Raw genomic sequence first — 27,188 nt, 5'->3', positions numbered from 1 at the left:
CTCACCAATGTTCCCAGTGTGTAAAAAATTTCAGTACTTACATGAGCCTAGCACTATTCTCTTGACTGGCAATTTGTAATAATTGTGTTACTTCATACAATCTACTATTTTTCTCAACCTAGCCTTTGTGTTGAGCCAATTAGTATGCCTTTGATATATGAAATCCTTTACCCCTTGATACTCATACTTGTTTTGTTTTAAATTTATACAGCTGCATAGAGTGATAATTTGGCATACTATCAGAATTGTTCTTTATAAAAAAGTTCCTCTCATTGTAATGCCAAGTCTTTTCTTTCTTAATACCAAACTACTAATAGAAATTACAAAACATGCTGTATTAATTGATGAATGGATTTAGAGATTAAACGTATATATAGGAAAGTGAAATGTTGTAGTAGACACGGAGTGAAAATATGAGAAACATTTTTACATAAAACAAATGCTCTATATATGGAGAGGGGAGATTTAAAATGTGATTCCCTTAAATTAGCCATTTGGATAGGCTTATCAGAACTTTAAATTTTCTCTTTTATAAAGTTAGATATGCAATCTACATTACAACTGATAAAACACTTTCTTTTTTTTTAATGTGTCACGGAGGCTTTTATTCTGCATGTAGAACCTCTGGGGCGGGGGTCTTGCCAGTGACCACCCTAGAGATTACACTTTTTTCCAGACACTAGCTTAGCAGTGAGGTGACAAACAATGATTTGGACCAGTTACATGATTACAAAGTTGAGGTTTCCTGCAGGGCTTCAGGGGGTCAGGTGAGGCAACAAGGATGTCTAACAAAAAAGGTTGGACAGGAGAGGAAAGCACTCTGCTGGCCTTGAGCCGCCTAACCGACAACAGGGACAGGATCTACGCAGTTGGCACCTCCAGGTATCTTCACCCACGCTTTAGTAGACCAGGGCGTTCCTGAAGGACCTGCCAGCAAACTTGGCCTTGCTGTCCAGCTCTTCTTCTATTCTAAGAATCCGGTTGCACTTGGTTAGTCTCTTGGATCAGCAGGGGCACCAGTCTCGATCTGCCCATTGCAGAGTCCTACCACCAGGTCAGCGATGAAAGTATCCTTAGGCTCCCCAAGAACAATGGGGCCCCATAAAGCCGCAACCATTGAACTGGGCCAGCTTACATGCATGCAGAGACTAGGTCACAGAGCAGATCTGGTTAACTTTGAGCATGAGGCAGTTACAGGTGACAACTGACAGCTTTGGCAATTCTCTTAGGGCTGGTCACTGTGAGATTATCCCCAACCACCTGGATGCCTGCACTAGTTGTGAACTTCTGCCAGGCTTTCCAGTCTTCCTGGTCAAAGGGGTCCTCCATGGACATCACTGGATATTCCCAGATGAAGGGTTTATACAGGTCGGCCAGCTGGTTGGGTGTGATCTGCTGGAGTCATCGGGGACTGGAAGTCCAGGTCATACCTGCTGGACCTGAAGAACTCAGAGGCAGCTATGCCCCTGCAGATGACAACCTGGTCAGAGTAGCCAGCCTTCCCAATTATGTTCTTCTTAGGCAGCTCCAGAGCTCCTTTGTTCTCCAGGATGTTCGGGGCAAATCTGCCCTCATCACCCACATTGGTGGCATCCTTCTCATATTTCCCCTTCATGACATTTTTCAGGTTGTGATAAACCTCTGCTCCAGTGTCCATGGCTTCCCAGAACTGGATACCCCCACAGGAAGAATCACGAACTCCTGCATGGGCAGCTTGTTGCCAGCATGAGAACTGCCATTGATCACATTAAAAGCTGGGACCGGCAGGAAAACTTCAGGGTTGCCAGTCAAACCAGAGATGTGGTGGTAGAGGGGTTCCCCCTTTTCTGCAGCACCAACTTTGCAGAGAGCCAGGAATACTTCCAGGATGGCATAGGCACCAAATTTGGATTTATTCTCAGTGCCATCCATTTCATTCATCAGCTTGTCGATCTTCTCTTGTTCCACAACATTCAGTTTCTTGCTAATCAGAGCAGGTGCGATAGTTTTATTGATGTGTTCAACATCCTTTGAGACACCCTTCCCCATGGAGTGCCTCTTATCATTGTCACTGAGTTCTACGGTCTCATAGATCCCAGTGGAGGCACCTCTGGGCACGGCAGCTCAGAAGAGACCTTTGGGGATATTGAGATCAACCTCAACAGTGGGATTCCTATGAGAGTCAAAGATCTCTTAGACACGGACCTTGAGAATAGACATGGCTAGTTTCCGGCAGTCGGGTTGTCATGGAGGAAAAGCACAGAGGGTTCTGTACACACCCTGGAGAGCATGTAGGAAGAACGTGCGCTGACCCTTTTCCTGAGATGATCAAACACTTTCTTATGGCATTATGTTCCAGGGGATTCTTTTTTGTTATTGCTATTTAAAGAAATAATAATATAAGGCTCTCTTAAATTCATTTCTAGTGAATATACATGAGTATGGATGCTTTGCTCTAGGTCCTTATTATGTCCATGTAATGGTATTTCTTTACTATTATTTTAATGCAGTCTTTTATAAACACAGCAATTAATCCCTTTGAAATTACATTGGTGGTAATAAACTGCATTTCCTGCATTTCCATGATTTAGGGTTTTATAAAACATGTATTTTTCCATACAGATAATTTGTAGAACTGTATCTGGCTTAGCATTATTTTATACAAAGGCCAAATATGTGTCAAGTATCTCTAATATGACTCTCAGGTTCAGCAGTCCACTGGAAGAACTCACTGGTCAGAAAACCTGCTACAATAATAGATAAGAGGGATTACACTGAGAAGATAAAGATTATAACAGCAAATGAAATGGAGTAAGGGCAAAGTATGGCAGAGATCAGTTGTGGACTTTGTGTCTTTTCCCCAGTAGGCTTGCACTACAATGTACCTAGTTCTTTTTGTAAAAATATTTAGTAGTACTTACTAAGTCACTTCCAGAGGAAGCTCACTTGAAGCTTTGTGCACAGAAATTTCATTGGTTATGTGGGCCAAGAGCCAATGATGTGACCAATACCAATTTTGCTGGCTCTAAACTCACAGAGCAGAAAAAGGTGTTCACTAAAATCATCATTAGCATAAATATCTAGTCAACTATGCAGCATGAACAAAGGCCATACACATTATGTGCTTTCTGATGTGCAGGGGCAGAAAGGCAGGCAAGGGCCAGCCCTTAAAGTAGGCAGTTCTTGAAAATGAAAGTGTAGAGCACTTGGCTCAGCCAACTTCATTGAATTAATTTGTGTTTCTTAAATATCTAGTCTTAGAATCTGGGTGCATAGAAAGGGTTTTTATTAATTGTTTATATAGTTTTATAAGATACAGGATTTCTTCTCATGATCTTATTGGAAGCTGCTTCATAAGATCTCATGTCTACAAACAATGCCAGCCCTTGGAAATATGATCTCATGTGTGGATTTAATTTTGGGTTAATGTTATCAGGGCAGAGGAGAATGCCTAACTATAACCATGGATGTTGCCTAAAGGAAGAAGAAGAAGAATGAATAAATATTCAGCTGTCAATCAAACAGTTTTCCTATAGCATATTCTTTAACGTTGTTCATTATAACAGAATGTATAAGTAATGAGAAATCCAAACTCTTTACTACAAATAAATGATTTTAACACATATGCACAAACCTTTGTATGTATGTATCTGTTATATAATTGTGTATATTCATGTTATCCTGTGGAGTTGGAATGTTCCCTGATTGAATATTTAAAAATCCTTATGCTCTAATTTGTGTAGCTATTGGAGAGAGGTGGAACCTACAAGTGTCATTTATTTGAAAAAAAAAAGTTATTTGGGGATGTGGCCTTGATGTTTACATTGTGTCTATATTTTTTCTTTGTTTGTTTTTTTCTTTCTAACTGCCATGATTTGAGCATAGCTCCTCTGCCATGTATTTTTCCCTTGATATACACTTACCACAGTAGAACTAGTCAAAGCAATTGGGTAAACCAACTACTCTCAGAGACATCTGAAACTGTGAATCAAATAAGTCTTCTCCTAATTACACTAAATATATTAAATAATATCATAGCCATAGACTAACCAAATGCATACTTATGAAGATACATATGTCATATACTTCCTGTATATTAATGTAAGAAGAAAGTAGAAATAAGATGATGTAATGCAACAGACTTATTAAATGCTCAAACTGTTGAGTTTTGAGAAATCTTATATCCTTTATTCTTTGTCTGAATAAACTAACTTCTCATTTTCTCTTCCTGTTTCCTAATGTCTTTTCAATTTCCTATATAACTCCTGTTAAAAATTTATGAAATGCTAATATTTCTCTGGATTCAGTTTTATTCATTTGCTTATTCAAGCTTTTAAAGGAAATTGATGTCCATAAAATTGACTCTTGTCTTGAATACCTTTCATCTACTTTTTTTTTTCATGGTTTATTATTTTTTTTTATATTTAAAAATTTCCATCTCCTTCCCTCCTCCTCCCCCCTCCCTCCCCTCCTCCTCCCCCTTCCCTCCCCTCCCCTCCACCCATACCTCCCCTCCCTCCTTTTCAAGGCCAAGGAGCCATCAGGGTTCCCCACTCTAAGCTAAGACCAATGTCCTCCCAGCTCCCCCCAGGTCCAGGAAGGTGATCGACCAAGCTGAGAAGGCTCCCACAGAGCCCGTCCATGCAGAAGAATCAGAGCCCAGAGCCATTGTCCTTTGCTTCTCAGTCAGCCCCCGCTGTTGGCCACATTCAGAGAGTCCGGTTTGGTCGCATGATCCATCAGTTCCCATTCCAACTGGAAGTTGGTGATCTCCCATTAGTTCTGTCCCACCGTCTCCATGAGTGAACGCACCCCCTCTCGTTCCTGACTTTCTTCTCCTCAAGTTCTCGCTCCTTCTGCTCCTCATCAGGACCTTGGGAGCTCAGTCCAGTGCTCCAATGTGGGGCTCAGTCACCTTCCCCATCTGTCGCCAGCTGGAGGTTCTATGGTGATATGCAAGAAATTCATCAGTATGGCTATAGGAACTGGCCTTTTCAGGCTCCCTCTCCTCAGCTGCCCAAGGAACTACTGGGGGCATCTCCCCTGGAAACCTGGGAACCCCTCTAGGGTCAAGTCTCTTGACAACCCTCAGGTAGCTCCTTAAATTAAGATATATGCTTCCCTGCTCCCATATCCACCCTTCCTATATCCCAAGCACCCCATTCCTCCGAGCTCCCCCCGTTCTCCCCTTCACACTTTTCTCTCCCCATCTTCCCTTGGCCCAGTCTTGCCCAACCCAGACCCATAAAGATGAACATGGGATGTACTCACTCATATTCGGTTTCTAGCCATATTTAAAGGACATCGAGCCTATAAATTTGGGATCCTTGAGAAGATAATAAGAAGGTGAACTCCCAAAAAAAGATATAGTAATCCTCCTGGATATTGGAAGTAGACACGATCGCCAGGCAAAATTGGGAACTTGAGGGTTGGGCAAGACTTTCATCTACTTTTTAATGCTTGCTACTTCCCTTTTCCTGGTGACTAATGTTCTCACCAGGGAATCCAACAAAATTAATAATCTTATGTATTTCTTATCTAACCTCACAAATAGCTGAAATTTGAAGCTTTTTTTCAGAAAATGATTAGTGTTAAAACCAAGGAAATAATAAACAATTTTAGGAAAAGTCCCAAATTGCAGAGACTTCAATTCACTTCACAGGAAATTCTTCACATATGTTTGCTGAGCTATCTATATATTCTCTTATTCTGTACTTTTATATTTCCTTCCACTGCAACCATCACAGAGCATTATAAAAAATAAACTATAAAATTTGGAAATGGAGGAAAAAAAGAAACTATAAATAGAAATGTTAATTGAGAAACAAAAAAGTGACAAGGAATCAAAATACTTTCATATTTGCTAATGCATTTTCCTAGTTCACATATCTGACCCCAGTATGAAAGTCCGGTGGTCTGCTGAGTTTATTTATTTCTCTATCTTTTTTAAATTCCCATTTATGTTTGTTTTATTGTATATTACATTTACTTCTTTTTCTACTCTTGTTATAAATATGACTTAGCTAGTTTTATCACATACATCAGTATTTCCTATACTGTTTAATTTATTTTAATTATTAATTAATTATTTTAATTTATTTATTAAAATCTGCTTAATATGTAAATTTAATTTTAATGGCTGTTCAAACACAGCCATTCTTCAGTAAATTTCAGGTATCCTTACAAAGATGAATTACTTTCTTTTCTGAATTCTCATAACACTAGACACAAAACATCTACTATTTTTTATTAAATTACAGGTGTTTTCCATCAATATTTAGTTCATACAGTAAGAGAGAATGAGAAATATTTAAAGATATAAATGAGGAGCAAATACAAATGGCTAAATAAATAACAAGCAATAGAAAGAAGGCAGGAGAAGGAGTACATACATAAATGGAGAGAGAGAGAGAGAGAGAGAGAGAGAGAGAGAGAGAGAGAGAGAGAGAGAGAGAGAGAATACTAACATTGTTACTTACTTTCCACTTTTTTCTTTCTATTCCATGTGGCACTATCCACGTTCACATTTTTTTGACAATATGCTAGAAGATACAACCAGAATCATAATTTCTTAATACTTTATGTACCTCTCAATTCAATCAGGTACAATTAAAACCAATCATTACAGGTCCACTTCTTGTCAAGTTGATAGTTAAACAGATCTCCTTAGACTTCAATAGTCCATCCCTGACATCCAAGGCAGTTTTACAATGTAAAATTATGCTGATTTCATCACCAGTTTTTATAATCTTAGTGTTTTTGACTCTTCAAAATTCCAATTTCAAATTCTATTTTGAGACAAAATACTGTCTAAAATACTTGTCCCTGAAGAACAAATTATGTACTTCAAATATATAAATGAAGAATGAATATTTCCTGTATATAAAGGAATATATTAGAAAAGAAATGGGGAGTGTTATAGAAAGAGACCACAACCTTGAAGGTAAATAGCAAATTCTGCAGACCTTTGCTCCCCAAGGTGTGCCTAAGGAGTCTAGTCTCCGGAAACAAAGAGAAAGAAATGTGTTTTTGTAGAGAAGTAAAAAATGTTTTTGCATAGAATTTTAAATATTGATTTAGAGACATTAATGTTCTTTAAAAGATATTAAAATCCTTTTCAGTTTCTAACATCTCTTTCAAGTCATACTGTTTGTAAATTTTTTTTTGTTCAAATTAGGACAAGTGCATAATTTATAGAAAAATTAAAAAAACCCTTAGAAGTATTATTTACTCTTCCTAATCTGTTAATAATGGAGAATTCTAGACAATCAAATCATTAAACCAGTAGTAAATATATTAATTATGACTTTGGATATGATCATTTTTTGATTCATCATCTACATCAGAACATTACAGGTGATTATATATATATATATATTATACATAATTTAGTAGAATAATAGTGTTATCTGGAAAATAGACATTACAGGTGAGGAAAAAAGATAACACTCATGGAGAGAGGATCAAAGTTACTTTTACAATGCTTAAGCTATGAGTGCTAACATCAAGCTCCATGTAAAAACTTCAATTTTACAAATGTCACTAATGTTGGTATTGTAAGACAGTATTTCTGCAAGGCTTTCTTAAAATCCACTGTCATGCTTGATAACCATACCAATATTAGCATTTCATATGTGTTAACCCTTTCTAGAGCTAATGAAGAAAGGTCAGGGTTTGTTGGATTAAGGTCATTTTATTGGAGAGCAAGGTGTTGGCAGGAATGAGTCAGAGGATGCTTGCATATATAAAAAAGAAAGACATTTCAGGGCATCACATTTCTGGATTGAGGTCTGGTCTCAATGATTTGAAAGATACAAAACTAAAATTTGCACTTAATTTCATCAGTTTTTATTACACTACACAGGGCAATATAATCTCTACATCAGAGACCAGATGACTAATTTCTTTGTTTCAATACTTCTACATTTAGACTGTCCTGTTTTTCCTGTAATATCTTGTGTACATTCAAACTCAGGAGATCGATCCTTCTGAGAGAATTAAAACCTGTAAGAGTTCTAGGAGGAGTGTCTATAACGAGTCACTTGTTACTGAAGACTAAGTTGAATGCTTATAGCTGTGAAGCTGGGATCTCATTCTATTTTATTAGAAAGTGGATATGAAATATTGCTTATTAAAATTGAACTTATTGAAACATTTTATTAAGGAGATAATACTTAGGCAATGTGCATAATTTCATTCTATTTGAGTTTCTTGGTCTGCTGATTTATGCAGCATTTTAAATTTAAAATGGTGATATAGTAAGAAATAAATTCACCAAATATTTGTTAAACATTGTTACATTTTATGTGCAATAAACAAAATATGTCACTGACATTATAAGTTTCTCATGCCTGGGGACAATTCATTTAGAAAGGAAAGAAGAAACACATTAGATTAAAATGCCTGTTATTAAATATTCAGAAACTGTTACCCTGAACAAATTAGACAAAGAATCATTCAATGAATTAAACACATTATTTTCTTTTAAAAAAATACAGCAAACAAAGCAATAATAGGGTAGTGATCAGATTAAACAGATTGTAATTATAAAATGACTAACATGGTAACTTTGGATGTTCACAAAGATGCTCTTGGGATAATTAGTGATATAATTATAAGTACAACTAATCATTCTATAAATAATTATTTTTAAAGTATAATTCTAGAATGTCATACCAGATTTTAAGCACTTAAGTTCTTATTTTCTGGTTGTGGTATAGAAATTATAGTGAATGAAAATGAAATAAAGCATTCAATATTTTAAAATTTTAGTATTTTAATTTCCATCAGAGTCAGGAAAGAAAAGGGACTTAGGCAGGATTCCATTTTAATATCACTGTGACAGAGTGATTCATATGCACAACTAGGAAGCATGAACTATCTAAAAAGGATGCTTTTGATGCTTTCTGCCCCTTCCTTTTGATAACTGTATAGTTATTTTACTTCTATAAGGTGAAAAACAAAAATCCATAGGAATTGTTTTATAGATTGAAAAAGAGAAAGAAATACTATCTTATTTAGGGTTTCTATTGCTGTGAAGAGACTTGACCACAGCAATTCTTATAAACGAAAACATTTCATTGGGGCTGACTTACAGTTCAGAGGTTTATCCAGTTAATTTCAATGCAGGAAACATGGTGGCATGAAGGCAGACATGGTGCTGGAGAAGAAGCTTATGGTTCCGCATCTTGGTCCATAGATAGCAGTTAGTGACAATGACACACTGGCCAGACTTGTGCTTCTGAGACCACAAAGCCTAGTAACACACTTCCTCCAACATATTTGTGTATACTCCAACAAGGCCAGACCTCCTAATAATGCCAGTTCCTGGTACCCTATACAGCCATTTTCATTCACACTACAATTACTGAGCTGAAATGGGTACTCACCTGGCAGTGAGAAGAGTGTTTTTGAGTGAGTAAAGATAAATTGAAGTTTTCCTTTATAAATTGTTACCATTTGGGGCTTGTTATCAAATGGACACGTGTCATTTAGGAATTCTTTGCATTAGGAGACTTCTTGAAGGAAAGAAGTTGCTTTCCATGAGTAAAATTGAAAACATTCCATATCCTTCTCCTACACCTAGCTCATGGTCAAAAATGTTGGCTGCCTAATAGTACATTTAGAAGTGAATGCTGTGCCCATCAAGAATAATGATAGAACTGTGCTGTAAGACACGTGACAGTGCAAGTATTGTGAAGAGGTAGCTGTACAACTTGTAATTTAAATTGCATTACAGCATAGAAACATGCTTGAACAGGAGAAAATTTTACATCTACTATGAGGCTGAAAATGAATTTAAGAAAAAATATTATGAACCATGACTTAAAAATTATTTTAATGAACAAACTTTATATGGGTACTCTGGCATCCAAACATGTGAATGTAGTTCCCCAAATCTAGAAATTCCCCCAAAATTTGCTCCCAAAAGATGTGGTCTAAGAATGGGGAGGACAATGGGCAAGGGTGTGATTCTAAGTCTAAGAGAACATAACAATGACCCCTCCAGGGTCACCTTTACAGAATTCTATTTTCAACACTGAATCACTATCAGACATTTGTCATATTAGATAGTAAAAATCATTTCTCCATAATACACTGGGTATGATGATAAAGATTTGCTTTGATTTGATGGAGTTATAGAAACAGAAAAATTCTTTAACACATGTAAAGGAAATGATACATACAGAAAATACGCATGTTGAGCTAAATACAATGATAAAGAACTTTCAGTTTTCTGTTTTGCCTGTTGATAAGGTTTTGATGAGGAAGAAAGACAATCCACAGGAATTGAGGAGACAGATTCAGTATGGATTCTTTGCCAGTTACAACCAAAATTTATACTCCATTTTATAAGGTATAGTTGCCTTATAAAATATGATAAAGTCAAATACATTGCCTCTAATTGTAGTGATGAAGAGAGCAGGCCTGCTTTTCATCCTGCCTGGCTCCTGCACAGCTAGCTTAGCCCTGGAAATAACAACATACAAATTGTATTCATTTAAACACTGCTTGGCCCATTAGCTCTAGCCTCTTACTGGCTAATTCTCATATCTTGCTTTAACCCATATTTAGTAATCTGTGTAGCACCATGAGGTGGTGGCTTACTGGGAAACATTCAGCATGTCTGACCTGGTGGCTGGCTTCATGGCAACTGACCCAGAGAGAAGAGGCATGGAGATTGCCTCACTTCCCTTCTTCCCAGCATTCTATTCTGTCTGTTCCACCCACCTATGTTCTGACCTATAAGACCAAGCAGTTTATTAATTAACCAATGAAACAACAGATAGATAGAAACACTCCTACATCATTTCCCCTTTTTCTGTTGAAACAAAAAGGAAGACTTTAACATAGTAAAATTACATATAACAAAATAGTTATCAAGCAAGAATTATAGTTACAATACTTATATCTACTTTATCTTTTATCATAACTAAGGAAAACTATAACTATCTATTTATTCTTCAACTCCATCAAAGACTCCAGAAGGATATAATATTACCTAAGTTATCAAGAAGTAAGCAATTTCCAAAACTCTAGAAATGACAGAGACAACTTGCTGCCTGTACAGTCACCCAAAGTTCCTCTGTACCGTTGGGTCATCCATCTTTGGTCTACAGGCCCATAGTATCTAGCAGACATTTCCATGAAGCAGGAAATTTCAAAGGCAGTTAAGTCACTATCTGCTGTGTCCTGCAGAATGTCTCACAGACTCTTTCACGAATTAGGAACCCCAAAAGACCATCTCACCTTTAGGCAAGTTCAGTAGTCCTCTCTCTGCGGGTTCTCTGTGTCCAGTTTATGCAACAGTCCAGGCAAGAGCAGTTTCTTGCCCAAATGGCTGTCAAATTCCATAAGGAGCCTCTTCATGCCCATCTTCCTTTTGAAGTAGATTGGTGCTGCCAGGAGCAGATGTGTCTCATTGTCATGAAAAGCCTTAAGTTATTAAAACATCAAATGTCATATTCTGTAGTCTTTGAAGATATGAAAAATGTCTATCTAAAATATATCTATGCACATTTGGAAAATCTAACTAACATGAGTACAAGTTTGACTACTATTGATGACTATCTATTAACACCCTTATTTCCTAATTGTACATTACATTTTTAAAATGAACTACACAATCACAATACCATAATCAAGATCAGAAATACATATACATATAACAAAATTGACCTTAAATTTAAATCACTAAGGCAAAATCCATATCAATGCAAATTATTCATATCTATATCATATCCCCCTTTAAATGTAAAAGTACATTCATAAATAATATTTGGGAACATGGGCGCAATTTTTTCTCTCCAAACTGCTTCCTGATGTATGGGGAGTTGTTAGTCAGGTCTTTCATGGTATAACCTGTGTGCTAGATTTCTCTCAGTTGGCAGTTGACTGAAGTAATTTTTTGAGGGTGTTCACAGCAATCTTTCAGGAGGGCATGGTCTATCATACCATAATGGGATAGAAGCAATCCACAGGGTCTCATCCTCTGTGAAAACAAAAGAAGAACTTTTCCAAAGCATCATAACCTTAGATCCAAATTTTGAAGTCAAGGTATTTTCAAAATATCTATTTTGGAATAGTTCAGCAGCATTTATAAACAAATATCTTTTAGCAGCTGTTTCTCATTCCTCAGCATTCAAACAATTCAAAGAGAGCAAAATAGCATACAATATCAAGACTCTCTGTGTATTTTCCATCTTTGTGTGGCTTTATTTTAACCTCTATTTCGTTTATTTTTACTTTTTTTTTTTTGAGACAGGTTCTCTGTATATCTTTGTCCTGGAATAACTGTAGACCAGGCTGTCCTTGAACTCACAGAGATCCATCTGTCTCTGCCTCCCCAGTGCTGGGATTAAAGGTGTGTGCTACCACACCCAACTACTGTCTTTCTTCCATTTTTGTTTTTTACTTTAAGAACTTTAACTTTTAGTCTGCATATATTTTTAACACATTGGAACCATTTAGAGGTTTTCTTTGTCTTTGAATCTCTCTTTACTGTATATCTCTCTTTTTCTGAACTCATGAGTCTTTATGGAGAGGATTTAAGCCGTGGCTTTGACGGCTAGATCCAGCCCATTCCTTAGCTTTCCAGTCTCATGGTGGAGGTACCGGCCAGAGCCTTGTTCATAGCCACAACTCTACAGTGTTTCAAGGTCCCTGCCAGCAAGCAAGCTACAGCATTCTGCTCACAGACCACACTCAATCGGACTGCCTGCCTGAAAGAGTCAGAGTTTGTCCTGGCAGGACAGACCAGAATGCCAGCATTTTAAAACAGCACAGCATTTTTTCCTGACATGGCTGAAAACCAAAAAGCATGAGGTCGCCTTTTTATCAACACTATTTAAGTGTTTCATGGAGGGTCCTCTTAAAGAGCTACAGGGTTTTGTAGCTAAAGCTGAGTCAGGAAGCCTCTCTTAGTGAGAGTGCTTGCTTGCCTCTAGCAAGCAAAGCAGACACAAAAAATTGCTGCTACCAAGAAGCCATGCTTTATTCTATTCTTTCCCAAATTTTCTCAGGCTTTCTGTGGATTCAGTTATCCATGTCTGGGCACCATTCTGTAGTGATGAGGCAAGCAGGCCTGCTTTTCATCCTGCCTGGCTCCTGCACAGCTAGCTTAGCCCTGGAAATAACAACATACAAATTGTATTCATTTAAATACTGCTTGGCCCATTAGCTCTAGCCTCTTACTGGCTAATTCTCATATCTTGCTTTAACCCATATTTAGTAATCTGTGTAGCACCATGAGGTGGTGGCTTACTGGGAAACATTCAGCATGTCTGACCTGGTGGCTGGCTTCATGGCAACTGACCCAGAGAGAAGAGGCATGGAGATTGCCTCACTTCCCTTCTTCCCAGCATTCTATTCTGTCTGTTCCACCCCACCTATGTTCTGACCTATAAGACCAGCAGTTTCTTTATTAATTAACCAATGAAACAACAGATAGATAGAAAACAACTCCTACATCATTTAATTGTTGTCTGGGCACTGAGCACTGGAAATCTGTAAAACAATACATATCATCAATGGCCAGTGTGAATAAGAAGCTTATGTACTTCTTTTATGTTCGCTTTTGGATACTCAAACAGTATGTTAAAAGTAAGGGTAAATTTATCCCATTGTGAAAGTGTCAAGTCCTATTCATATCTTTTAATAATCAAACCAGAAAGGCCAATATTAGTATTTATGTCCATACAGAATTACCGAATACCTATACCCACATTTTACAGTTGTATTAACTTACCATCAACTACTGACATATGTTAAGTAGCTTACTTGAAGAATAGATATTTAAAATGCTTCATTATCTTTATTATTGGCTTATATTGTTGTTAATATTGTTAGCTGTAAATAGTTGATAGCATATAACATACTATATTTTCATAAAACTGAGTATAGTGATGTTATGAGACTTTCCCCACTATCATCAGCAATGGAATTGAGTTAAGGAAATAGTCATAATAGGTATTAAAAAAATACATTTACTAAGTCAGTTATAGCTTACTTAAACATGAAATAAGGTGAGGTAGTGGCCATCTGTGAATGGTGAGTATTAATGTGTTCAATTTCATTTATGCTTTGAAATAAGGCTAGTAATTCTTTAATTCTATTTTTTAGGCTCTTCACAATACACTTAGTTTTGTTTCTGATTTGATTATTATTTTCTAATGTTCATTGGAGTTTATCCTGTATGGAAGTTTGAATGAAAATGGCCCATATGGGCCCAAAAGGAGTGAGTGGCACTATTAGGAGAAAGTGCGGCACTGTTGGAGTAGGTGTAGCCTTGGTGGAGGAAGTCTGTTACTGGGGGTAATCTTTAAGGTTCACATGCTCAAGACAGGCCCAGTGTCTCTCTTCCAGGTTCCTGCCAATCTAGATATACAACTCTCAGCTACCCCTCTGACACCATGCCTACATGCTGCAATGCAGTAACAATAATAAAATAAACCCTATTAACTGTAAGCTGGCCCAAATTCAATGCTTTCCTTTATAAAAGTTGTTCTATGGTCATAGTGCCATCTCACAGCAATAGGAACCCTAACTAGATAACCTGTGTGGCTTATGGATCCAAAATTCCTTTTCAATGACAAATTTTATTTCTTAAAAAAACACAGGAATGTTTGCATTATGTAACCTGTGGCTGGGACAATATAATGAATTTATCCATTTAAACATAATACAGTCAATTTTATGGACACAGAAGTTATTCACAATGTTTTTCTTTATTGGTTTATTTTAAAATATGTGCTGGAATGTTTGCATTAAATGCTCATTCATAGCTCTGCTTTCTCTTTATATGATTGAGTTTTCTGTGTTTAGCAATGATGAACAGGTTATTTCCTCAACATACTACTCCTAATCAAAATTGTTGACTATCCTCTTGAATATCAGTAATTAAATAACATAGTGTATCATATTTATTTTAGTTATGAAGATGTTGAGTATATTGAGGAATGGAGGAAGTCTAATGAAAGAGAGGTGGTAAGAGTGTGTTAGAGAGCTAAATACGGATGTGGAAGAAGGGGATATGTGGTCAAGAAATGAGAGAAGAACCTATTTTCAATAAAAAGAGTATTGCTTTTAATTGTTGAGCCACCTTTTCCAGACCTAGCTTATTGATATTATAATTTTTTTCCAATGATTAGTAAAACAATCAAGTTTCCATGATGATCTATAAAATTCATTCAATTTGGAAAAAAAATTCTAAAAATTAATGATTAGTACAAGATTGGAGACTGTCTGTTCTCAAAATCAAAGTCACATGAACCCAGATGGTGTGATACATATTCTAATACGTGAAATACAACAAATACGTGAAATGGAAAAGTCATGATAGTTACTCTTATAAAATGAATTTATTTTTTCACTGATATGTCAAATTAATTACATAGGATAAAAAGTGCTTTTTAAGAAATGATCCTGGATAGTGTTTTTCCTATTTCACATCCATTTGCCTTTGCAAAATTCAAAATGTCATTATTTTTTACACTAAGTAGTACTCCTCAGGTGTACTATTTTCCACACTTTTTTAATCCATTCTTCCATTGAGGGGCATCAAGGTTGTTGCAGGATCTAGCGATTACAAATAATGCTGCTAATGAACATAGTTGAACAAACTGCTTTTTGTAGTATGTATGGGCAATCTCCTTGGGTATATTCCAACCCAGACCCAAAAAGAGGAATGAATATGAATCTTAGTCTGGTGATGGATGGATGATAGAGGCAAAGTCCCTCATGAGAGCAACAGACTGAGCTCCCCAAGGTCCAATTGAAGAGCAGAAGGAGGGAGAAAATGAGCACGGAAGTCTGGACCGCGAGGGGTTGGTCCACCCACTGGAGGCGGTGTGCCTGTTCTAATGGGAGCTCACCAAATCCAGCTGGACAGGGACTGAATGAGCAATGAGACCAAACTGGACTCTCTGTAGTATGTGGCTGAAATGGGGGGGCTGACTGAGAAACCACTGATAAAGAAACTTCATTGGCGAGGTATGGAGATAGAGACAGAGACCCACACTGGAGTCATTGGACTGAGCTCCAAGGCCCACGATGAAGAGCAGGAGAGAGAACATGAGCAAGGAAGTCAGGACCGCGAGGCGGTGCGTTCCACCCTTGGAGATGGTAGGACTGATCTAATGGGAGCTCACCAAGGCCGCTGGAATGGACTGACACGAGCATGTGATCAAATGGGACTCTTTGAATGTGGTTGACAATGAGGGCAGGACTGAGAAGCCAATGATAATGGCACCAGATTTGGATTTCTACTGAAGGTACTGGCTTTTTGGGAGCCTAATCTGTTTGGGATGCATACCTTCCAAACTGGATGGAGGAGTGAGGGCCCTTGGACTTTCAACAGGGCAGGGCCACCCTGCCTTCTCTTAGGACTGGAGAGCGAGGGGAAGGTGGGGAGGGGAAATGGGATGATGGGAGGCAAGTGGAAACTTTTAATTAATAAAAAATAAATAAATAAACAATACTTTAAAGAATAAAAAAAATAAAAAATAAATGCCCCTGGAATGAAAAGATCTCTGGAAAATGAAAATGAAAGAAAGAAACACAAACAAAGACCACCTATTGATTATTTTTGTCCCATCATCATAAATTAAGTTAAAATTTAATTGTGCTATATTTCCTAATATTTAAACAAACAATTTTGGTGAGGAAAGATATTCCTCATTGTAACAACTTTCTTAAAAAATGATGATTAAAAGATTAAATTATACCTCAAATTAATAGATAAAATGGACTTCATTAAAATTTAAAATGGGGATTTTTACAAATACTCAGTATAAGAAAATAAAAATTATAACTTATGACCATAATATTTATAAACTAAAGCTATGACTAAAAGCTTCCATATAGAACTAAATATTTGTTTAACTAATGACTTATAAACCAATTAAAAGCAATGGCATTATGTTATTTGACAAAAGAAGGTATAAAGTGCAAATACACCAAACTTTGGTGAGATATGCACTGTGTCCATTATACATAGCTATATGTATAGCTATGATATTATACACATATACACATAGGAATGTTAATCATGATAAATAAACATAAGAAATTCTGTAATTTTCAAAACATGGATAAAATTAAAAGATACCGTAATAATAATAATAAATTAAATAAATTAGGTAACGAAATGTATTTTGTGATGCCACATTTGTAAACCAAACAGCAAAATCACCTAGAATTCTATTTGGTCTTAATAATAAAAACCCAGAGTCAGACATAGGGGTTATTGCTGAAAGATCAGAGACAGCCGAGCAGCACTCAGTTTTTACCTCTACTGAATCCTCAGACCAAAGGGTTATGCTCTCCCTATTACATCCTCAACCTAGTGCACTGAACTCCTGTCCTCCTTCCCATACTTATTTCCTCCTCTCTGTACAGCCCCACATCCCCTTTCTGTCTCCAACTCCCTAGGGATGGGATTAAAGGTATGTGACACCCAGTACTAGGAATAAGTTGTGAGCTACCAATACCTGGCTCTGTTTCTGGTGACCTTGAACTCACAGTGAAATCTCTGCCTTTGGGTAAGGAGTGTTGGGATTCAAGGTGTGTGCTACCACTGCCTGGCCTCTGTGGCTAACTAGTGTGGTTAGTTCCATACTCTGATCTTCAGGCAAGCTTCATTTATTAAAGCACAAAGAAAATATTATCATAGGAGAGAGCAGAGTAATGTTTAAGATAGATTTGATTTTGGATGAGACTTTATGGACAATGTTGGTAAAAAAAATGTTCAGTGGTTAGATGTATGCTTTATTCATTCCCCCTCCACTTCTTTCCCATCCTACATGTCTGCATGAAGTAAAGGTAAATTCCCTTTGATAGTTCATTAATTTCAGTTTCTGTATCTATGGGCAGCGATTTTCCGGTGAATGCCCCCAGTGTTAGTATTCCTCGCTTCTAGTGCATTTTGTGAACTGTGTTTAAGCTTTCAAGCCAATATGAAAATCTGTTTTTGTTCCTTTAAACAGAGGACTTGTGGGTGTTTCAAAACAGGTATGCATTAAATAACTATTTATGCAGTGTTACAGTTGTTAGAACTAAGAGACTTTTCTATGAAAGAGAGCAGAACAGAGGCTGCATTTCCAAAGGCATGGCCCAGCCCATGTGTCCACCAGGCGAAGCAAAATTGAAATGGCTGTATTATTTGAAAAGAACATGTGCTTCTGTGTGAGCAGAGGCATTCAAGCACAGTCCTCACAATGCAGCTGGCTGCGTTCCCAAGGTGTTCGAATTTCCGTTGGCATTGACTTTCACATAGTTACAATTCTCTCACAATCAGCATACAATTTTTATATAATTAGAAACTATATAAAGAAGCTATTTTTACAGTGAAAAATAATGCTGTTCCAATGCAATCCAATATACTTTACAATAGTTTTATGAAATCTATTATATCTGCTGTACAAAAAATAATTTGAAAGGGAGAAATGGTTTTTAAAGTGAAATGTCTCTTGGACACTGTTTCTTGTAAAATATTACTTCTCATGTTTCATTTTAAAAGTGGCAATAGCACTGAATGGAATCTTATTTATTTTCATAATTTTCTATGCTTTTTTAAGTGTCTTATTATATTTGATAGACTACTCAATGATATTTACTTAATTTTTTTTTAAAAAATGTTTCAAATGTTGAGTCCAAGGTCCTCCCACTCCCCCAGGTCCAGGAAGGTGAGCAACCAAACTGACAAGGCTCACACAGAGCCCGTCCATGTCGTAGAGACCAAGCCCATCGCCACTGTCCGTGGCTTCTCGGTCAGCCTCCACCATCAGCCACCGCTCAGAGAAGGTAGAGAACCTCTGATGGCTGTTTGGCCTCAAGAGGGAGGGAGTGGGGTGTGGGTGGAGGGGAGGGGAGGGGAAGGGGGAGGGGAGGAGGGGAGGAGATGGCAATTTTTAATAAAAATAAATTAAACTGGGAAAGAATGTTCAAATGATTGATTCTACTATATAAAAATTATTTCTCTTACTTTAATGTGCTAAAAAATGTTTTTAAGTAAATAAATTATAGCACTTTTTCTCTTTCCTGTCACAGTCTAAACTTCCTATGTCATCAACTTACTCCTTCTCAAATTTTCTCAAATAATATATGTATATATAACATATAATATAATTATATATGTAATATATATATATATATCAAATAAAATAAATATATTTCTTTGTGTGTATATGTATCCATATTCCTATGCACATATACATGTTTAATCCTTGTTGTTTTTTTTTTTTTAATTCTAGCAAAGTAGGAGACATATCTTCAGTACACCCCTTCAAATTTCTAAGACTGGGTATAAAGTGTATTGTGTCTTCTTCAGTAATAGATAGGGTCTTACCTTAAACATCTGAGAGGTAACCAATGGGCAACCAGCAATAGCCTGTTCTGTTGGAAGAGTCACTAGAACTACACCAATCAACAAATGAAGTGAATGTTTCTCATGCCCAGTACTAACCTTTTCCTTCAGCTAGCCTATCTATAGCCCTTATGGGAGCAATTGCCAGTTAATAATACAGATTTTCCTCACCTGTTGATATGTCAGGGAATATGCAACTTTGACTGTATAAATGTGGAGACTTTTAGTGATATTTCATTTGTATTTTAATAAATAAAGTTTATTTATTGCCTGGAGATCAGAGAATAAAACATCCTTGCTAATCAGCCTCAAAGACCAAGCAGTGGTGACACACATCTTTAATCCCAGTAGCCACATTAGTTTGCCATAGGAAACCAGTGTAGTGCATGCCTTTTAATCCATAGTGCCCACATTTAGTCCACACCCTAGAGAGGAATAAAAGACAAAAGCAGAGAGCTCACAGACACAATCTCATTCTGAGATTCCTAGAGGCAGGATCGCCATTTTGCACTGAGGTAGAAGTAAGAGCCAGTGGCTGGCTGTTTTGCTTTTCTGACCTTCAGTTTGAACCCCAATTTTTGTCCCTGGGTTTTTATTAACCATGCTACAGAAACTGTCCCCCCAATTTCTTTTCCTTAAAAGTAAATAGAGGGCATTTGCTTTGAAAAGATGTTTGTACTTAGGTTTCTAACATTAATTTGAGCTTAGGGAGTACAAGATGGAAAACTACCAAGTGTGAGGAACTCCCTGTATTGCAATGACTTGAGACATCTTTGAGCATGTTGATGGTAAAGATACATGGGACACTTTTGGTTTTCTTCAAGATTTCAATTTTTAAAGTCTCAAGGACAGTGACTTCTTTTTTTTTCTTCTGTTCTTTTTTTTTATTTATTAAAATTTTCCACCTCCACCCAACCTCACATTTCCCTCCTACTCCCCACAACCAGCCTTCCCGTCGCTCTCCAGTCCAAAAAGAAGTCAGGGTGCCCTGCCCTGTGGGAAGTCCAAGGCCCTTGCCCCTCTATCCAGGTCTAAGAAGGTGTGCATCCAAACAGACTAGGCTCCCAAAAAGCCAGTACATGCAGTAGGATCAAAACCCGTGTCATTATCATTGGCTTCTCAGTCTGCCTTCATTGTCAGCCACATTCAGAGAGTATGGTTTTGATCACATTCTTGTTCAGTTCTAGTCCAGCTGGACTTGGTGAGGTCCCATTAGATCAGTCCCACCGTCGCCGTTAGGGGGCGCCCCCCCCCCCCCCCCGTGGTCCTGACTTCCTTGCTCATGTTCTCCCTCCTAATGTTCTTCATCTGGGCCTTGAGAGCTCAGTCCAGTGCTCCAATGTGGGTCTCTGTCTCTATCTCCATCCATCGCCAGATGAAGTTTCTATGGTAATATGCAAGATATTCATAAGTGTGGCTATAGGACAGGGCCAGTTCAGGTACCCTCTCCACTGCCCAAGGACCTAACTGGGGAAATAAAAGCTACACAAATAAAAGTTCAAGTTTTCAGGCCTTCCTTCATAGAAGGTAACACAAATATAGATTTTCTTTGGCATTAGACTGAACATGTCCTATCATTTAGTTTTTAAAATGCTGACTGTGTGTATTTTTGTGTATATAGCTAAAGTATAAGAAAAATATCTATATAAGAGCTTTTTGAATTTTAACAAAATTTAAGGCATTCTTATAACAAGTGGTGTTCTTAAAAATATAGCCTGTTATTAGATTTTATATTTATTCTGCTCTACCACTGAGTGCACTTAAAAATTTCCCTTTACTTTTATTACTTACTAAGTTTTATCTGATTACACACCACTGTGTTTACTAGTATATGTATATTCTATCCTTAATACTTATTTTAAATGAATATATTTTCACAAATATACCCATTAATATGACCTTAATGGATATGCATTTCTTCAATATGCATCCATTCTAAAAGAGCAGGATCATTTGAAATAACTCTGACCATTTTGTGAACTTGATTTAATGCTGTATACTTTTAGCTCTGTCTTGCTTCAAAACTTGTCCAGATAAAATTGTGCCCAAGCTTACCAGTGTTTCACAGGAAACAGAACAATGTTTATCCAGTAAATTCCAGTTCATTATCCCTTCTGTCATAGTGGAATATTTATTTTAAGGAAGTGATCCATTCTAAATCTTGCTGTTTTAAGTCACTTAAATAGTTTTATTTTAACCTAAATGCTGAATTAATTTGATCAGACATACAGTTAGATTAGCAAAATTTCTCAGATTATCTGAGTAAATAGCTACTACCTCACAATCTTTCTAGCAGGCAGCTGTTCACTTATTAATGAAGATTTTGACATGATATTCTGCTGCAAAAAAAATCTAAGATTTAGATGTACTTTCTCTTACATTTGAAATTAATTTTGATTGCTTTTCTAAATATATACTTTCTAGCCAAGAAAACTTTTGATTTCTCTGAGTCTAATCTTTCAATGGAATAATTATCAATTAAGTTACTTATCTGACTTAAGTAAATATGACTTCATGTTTGGACTTTAATAAACATTTAATTGTCTGGCGCCACATGTCTAAGCATCCTAATATAATTTCCCCCTCTAATTATTCAAGTATAACTCATTGAATGTTTAGATAATACTATTATCGTAAATTATTAGTGTTGTTTGCTGTTTTTTTGGTTGTTAATATAAGGAACCTATTTTTTAGCATGTCTTTTGGTTTGTTTTCTGGTCGGTGCTACATGTCTGCTTCACTCATGTGAAGCAAATGTTTTCACCATGAACAATCGTCCTATCCCATTTTCAGTTTATCTTTTAATTTATAGAAGTTATCTTGTACATTAAGCACCTGCCCCCTCTCCTCCAAACTCTCCCTTTTCTCACCATCTCCCCTTCCATCAGTTCATCTCGACGTTCATGTCATGTATTTATACATGATTTTATGTATCAATATAATGTATGAAGCACAAATGGATAAGACATCTTTGGTAAGACTGACATGTTTTCAGTTAATGTGATGATCTACAGCTGCATCCTTTTCTCCTGCAAAAGGACTTTGTTTTTCCATACAGGTAAAAAATTACATTGTTTCATCAGTGCTTTGTTGTTGATTCTCGGTTAGTTTTGTAGCTTAGCTATTGTTAAAATATTGCAATAATATTGGTGTAAATTACCTCTATTGCATGTTTACTTGGTAATTGTTTAAGTAAGAACTCTTGAGTTGTGCCTTTGGGTCACAGGCATATGTACTTCTAGGTTTCTTAGTACAGTTTACACTAACGTATACAGAGGAGTGCCTTCTTTACATTGTCACCAGTAGTGTGTAGTACGTGCGGTTCTTTCCTCATGTCATGTGTTTTCAGATATTATGATTGGCATAAAAATGGACTGCAAATACAGTTTTGATTTGTCTTTCTTTGATGTTTTACTGAGGGCCGCTCACTTTTCTAGTTTTATTGGCCATTTGTACTACATCTTTTGAGGACATGTTGGTGGAAGATTTGTTTTTATTGCTTTGCTTGCGCCCAAGACTGCCAAAAGAGCCGGACATTGGCTTTTGGTGGTGGAGTCCATATTCAGCTGGGCCAAAATGAGAATATAGAGTTTGGGTCTGGCCAACGCAGAGGAAGCTAGAGGGACACAATCAGGAGTAAGGGGAGTGGGGATGGCAAGGAGAGATTCACTGTGTTTTTGATCAGGGAAGGATGGAGAGATGGCAAGAGAGTCACTTCATGGATCTCACAGTTTTGTTCCCTAATATTCAACTCATACGTTTTATATTTTTTTCCCTCATTTTTTATTAAGATTTCCATCTCCTTCCCTCCTCCTCCCCCCTTCCCTCCCCTCCCTTCCACCCATACCCCCTACTCCAACCCTCTCCAAGACAAAGAGCATCAGGGTCCCTTCCCTATGTTAAGTCCAAGGGTCCTCCCAGCTCCCCCTAAGTCCAGGAAGGTGAGCAACCAAACTGACAAGGCTCACAGTGAGCCCTTCCATGCTGTAGAGTTCAAGTTCATTGCTGTTGTCCTGGTTTCTCAGTCCTCCTCCACCGTCAGCCAACATGCAAGAGTCCGGTTTTGGTCCCCGTTCCATCAGTCCCTTCCAACTGGACTTGGTGGTCTCCCGTTAGATCTGTCCCACCGTCTCAATGGGTAAAACGCACTCCTCACGGTCCTGACGTCCTTGCTCATGATCTCCCTCCTTTTGCTCCTCTTTTAATAAAACAATGAAAGAAGTCACAGTAGAACTGTCTATTATTTAATTAATTTGTTTCTTGTGAGATAGATTTTATTTCTTACTAGTACATTTTAGGTCTATATCTTATAAATATTGACAATGATGAATTTATCGTTAAACCACATGTAATGTATAAAAGTTTATTTGCCCACTCTATCGGTTGTCTCCTCTATTTCGTTTTGTTTCATGCTGAAGATTTAAAAAAATCATAAATGGGAATGCATATATGTACAATGCAACTACCTACAAACAAATTAATGTTTATTTAAAACAATGCTGCCTTAGTATTTATTTTGGTCAATCTAAGAGGCTATCATAATAAAAAATAGATTCTCAAAACAATTATAATTCAATAAGAAAAATAAGCCTTTGCATAAGGAATATTTGTGTCATAGAAAACCATAAACATATCCATGGAATTGTAGCTAGATGAGTTTTTAAAGTATTAAAGATGAGAAATATTTTTACCAGATATTTTTAAAACCAGTTTTGGACATAGCTGGGGCATATGAGTGGTGTTATTATTTGGGTGAACAGCCAGCTTAGCAGAAGTCCTTGCAGAACTTTCCTATGAAAGGCTAATCTGACCTCTGTAAAGTTTGTTATTCTCCTACTTGACCAGCCTAATAAAGAATCTTTCATGGGGAAGGAGAATCAGCTCCATACGTGAGACTTCTTTCTGCACAAACAAAAACCTGAGTTTGAATTCTCAGGATCATCATCAAAGCTAGTTATAACTGTGTACTTGTAACCAACACTAGTCAGTAGGGAAGGAAAGAGGTGGAGAACAGCCAGGTTCTGTTGATCAGCAAGACTAGCCAAAAACATCTTATCTTTAGGTTCACTGAGTAATCCTGTTTTAATAAAAGGAGACACAAAGTCATAGAGCAGTTATTCTGCATTCTCTGGATTCTGCACTTATGTATGTATACATGTAGCTTCATATTAAAAACATGCACATACACATACATAGCACAAACACAGACATATACAGACACACATATAGACATATATACATACACACACACTTTTCTTGTACAACTTTCTGGCTCTAAGTTTCTTACTAAAATTGACAAAGGCTTTCCTTTGATTTTGAAAATGTTTGTGTTTCTTTTCAGATATCAGTGCACTGTGTCTTTCAGCTATAACTTTCTCTTCTAAATGATGAACACTGGAATTTACAGTATACTTCTTTCAAATTGTAAGTTTTCCAGTAACATTATTTACTAAATACAAAATGTTTAAACATTGCTTCAATTAATTATAAATTAATTTTTATTCTTTAGACTCATTATTTGGAAGAATTGTTTAAATATAATTCACTAGATTATGGAAATTAAAATTCTCAATCAAAATGTATAACATTGTTTTAAACCTAAGATGTTGCAATTCGCAATTCATTGCCATATGATGACATTGTCAACTCATAAAATTGAAGGTTGGCCCTCAACTGCAAAACATTCAAAATTGTGTCTAGGGGTGGCAAGATTACTTAATTAAATTAAACATTTTAGTTTTATAGTTCACTATGTAAAACATGAGTACAGGCCATCCCAAATCTTCAGAACATAGTTATACATATTTTTCTGTGTTATTTTCTGTTTTGCTCCTAAGAAGCAAATCATTAACATTTTCCAGCAAATATCTCTAAAACAACTTATCTAATTTATAGAAATATGGTTAAAAGGAAGCTAAGAAATATGCATGATGAAGGGAAATTTTAATAATATGATTAGTTAACTTTTATAATTTATATATGTATAGCTGTACATTTTATCTCTTAGCTTTCCACAAACCATACTCACATTTGAAGCTATTTAGTAGAGCTAACTCATATCGTACTTTGAATTTTTGTCAATAGAGTTGCATTATGAGTTGTCACATAAAATGTCAAGGATGGTCCTAACATAGAGAGAACTGACATTGTGTATTTTTCTCTTCCAACAATTGCTGTATCCTTGAGTTTATCATTCTCTGCGTACAGTTAGAAATATGGCCATTCTGTTTCAAAGCAATTGAACCAAGTTCTCCCACTTGACACCACACAGACAGCAGAAACGATAGTATGGAAACACAGATACAAACAAATTCCATCCTACTAATTGGTTTCTTTTTCCATAGTGTGGTGATAAAAGAATATATCAAAATAATTTACCCACTGCTGTCTTTCTGACAGACATTAAAAAGAGAAAAATATACAATTTTAAAGAGCAAGTAAATGTGTCTATTATTGTTCATGAATTCCAGGCACATTGTTTCTATAATGTCAAACAAATTTGAAGGACATAAATAACATATGAATAACACACATTCCTATAATTTAACACCTGTCACCTATGAATAGGCTGTGGCATTTTCATTCTTAAGTGTATTTAAATGCAATGTGTTGCTTTTCCCTCCTACTGTGGACTATCTGGAGCAGTGCTGAGTTCATTTTGAACTTGGCCATTCCACAACTGTTCTGAGGCTCCATATGCACTTTTTTCCCATCCAGACTCATGTTATCTTGCATGCTTTCTAAACTGTAACTGATCACTGCACTGTTTAAAATAATGACTATTGGCAGTAAGGGGGACGAAGTCATAGGTTAGATAAAGCCTCTTACAAGGAAGATTTATAACTCTCTAAATTTGGGGGGGTGTAGTAATACTTAAAGAGTTGTTGATAATAAATAAAAAAGTTATAACAAAAATTTGTACTATACTGAAGGCCCACAGTTTACTAGTACAGAAGCTATAATTCTTTGAAAGAACTGATACCTGTTTTGAATTCACCATATTTTGACAAGATGTAGACTTTTCAGTCTTCCCATCTTCTATTTTTTTTAGGTTGAGTAGACTTTTGGATACAAAAGATGTGCTTAAAGTACGATTTCAAATATATTGGAAAAATAGAATTACATTTTCAGAACATTATAAAAATCTTTTGAGTTTTATTATACGCTGTGTTCCTGAGAATGTCACGGAGAAAAATCACCAAGGCTTGGTTTCACCTTTAAAAAATGAGAATAATACGAAAAACAGTCATGGTCACAACTATGAAGAAAAGTTTCTAAATCATATTTCTTAAATAGCTGGGCTCATGTCCTACTTGCAGAGTTCCTCATACCAAGGAGGACACACCATTCACTCTCATAACGACACACTAAGAAATGACCATTACACTCATAGAAAAGAAAAAAAGTGGATCCAGAAAGTAAATGTGTATGGCCAAGGTCCCAGAGGAAATGCAATACTGGAGAATGACCACCAGCATAGCAACTTTTTATTTTTATCTCTTTTGCTGTACCTGGTCTTAAGTAAATACCAATTTTGGACATATGCCTCTATGGAAAGCCTTGCATATTGCCTAATTTTCACTGTAAACAGGATCCTAAAATGCAACCCCCCCCTTCCAAGGTAAACAGCTTCTTCTGTAAACCGTAAATGATTCCAGTCACTCTCTAGTATGCTACATTTCCCAAGTTTAAAACATGACTTGGACTTTAGGATGTAACTTTAGGATGTGGTAGAGTACTTGATTTGTCAAATGTGTAGAAATATCTGGTTTCAAAAATCTCACAGCAAACACACACACACACAAATATATTAAACAAAAATGAAATATATAATTGACTTGGCTCT

At 36.5% G+C, this 27,188-nt stretch overlaps 1 pseudogene; it reads right to left on the bottom strand.

Annotated features, from left to right (window-relative positions):
• Nucleotides 1-899: 899 nt before the first annotated feature.
• LOC119824255 lies at nucleotides 900-2,199 on the bottom strand (annotated as a pseudogene).
• Nucleotides 2,200-27,188: the final 24,989 nt, after the last annotated feature.

Source organism: Arvicola amphibius, chromosome 10, assembly GCF_903992535.2.
Source record: "Arvicola amphibius chromosome 10, mArvAmp1.2, whole genome shotgun sequence".
Taxonomy (NCBI): domain Eukaryota; kingdom Metazoa; phylum Chordata; class Mammalia; order Rodentia; family Cricetidae; genus Arvicola; species Arvicola amphibius.
Note: the sequence above shows the minus strand (reverse complement) of the source record. Positions and strands in the feature narration are given on the sequence as shown.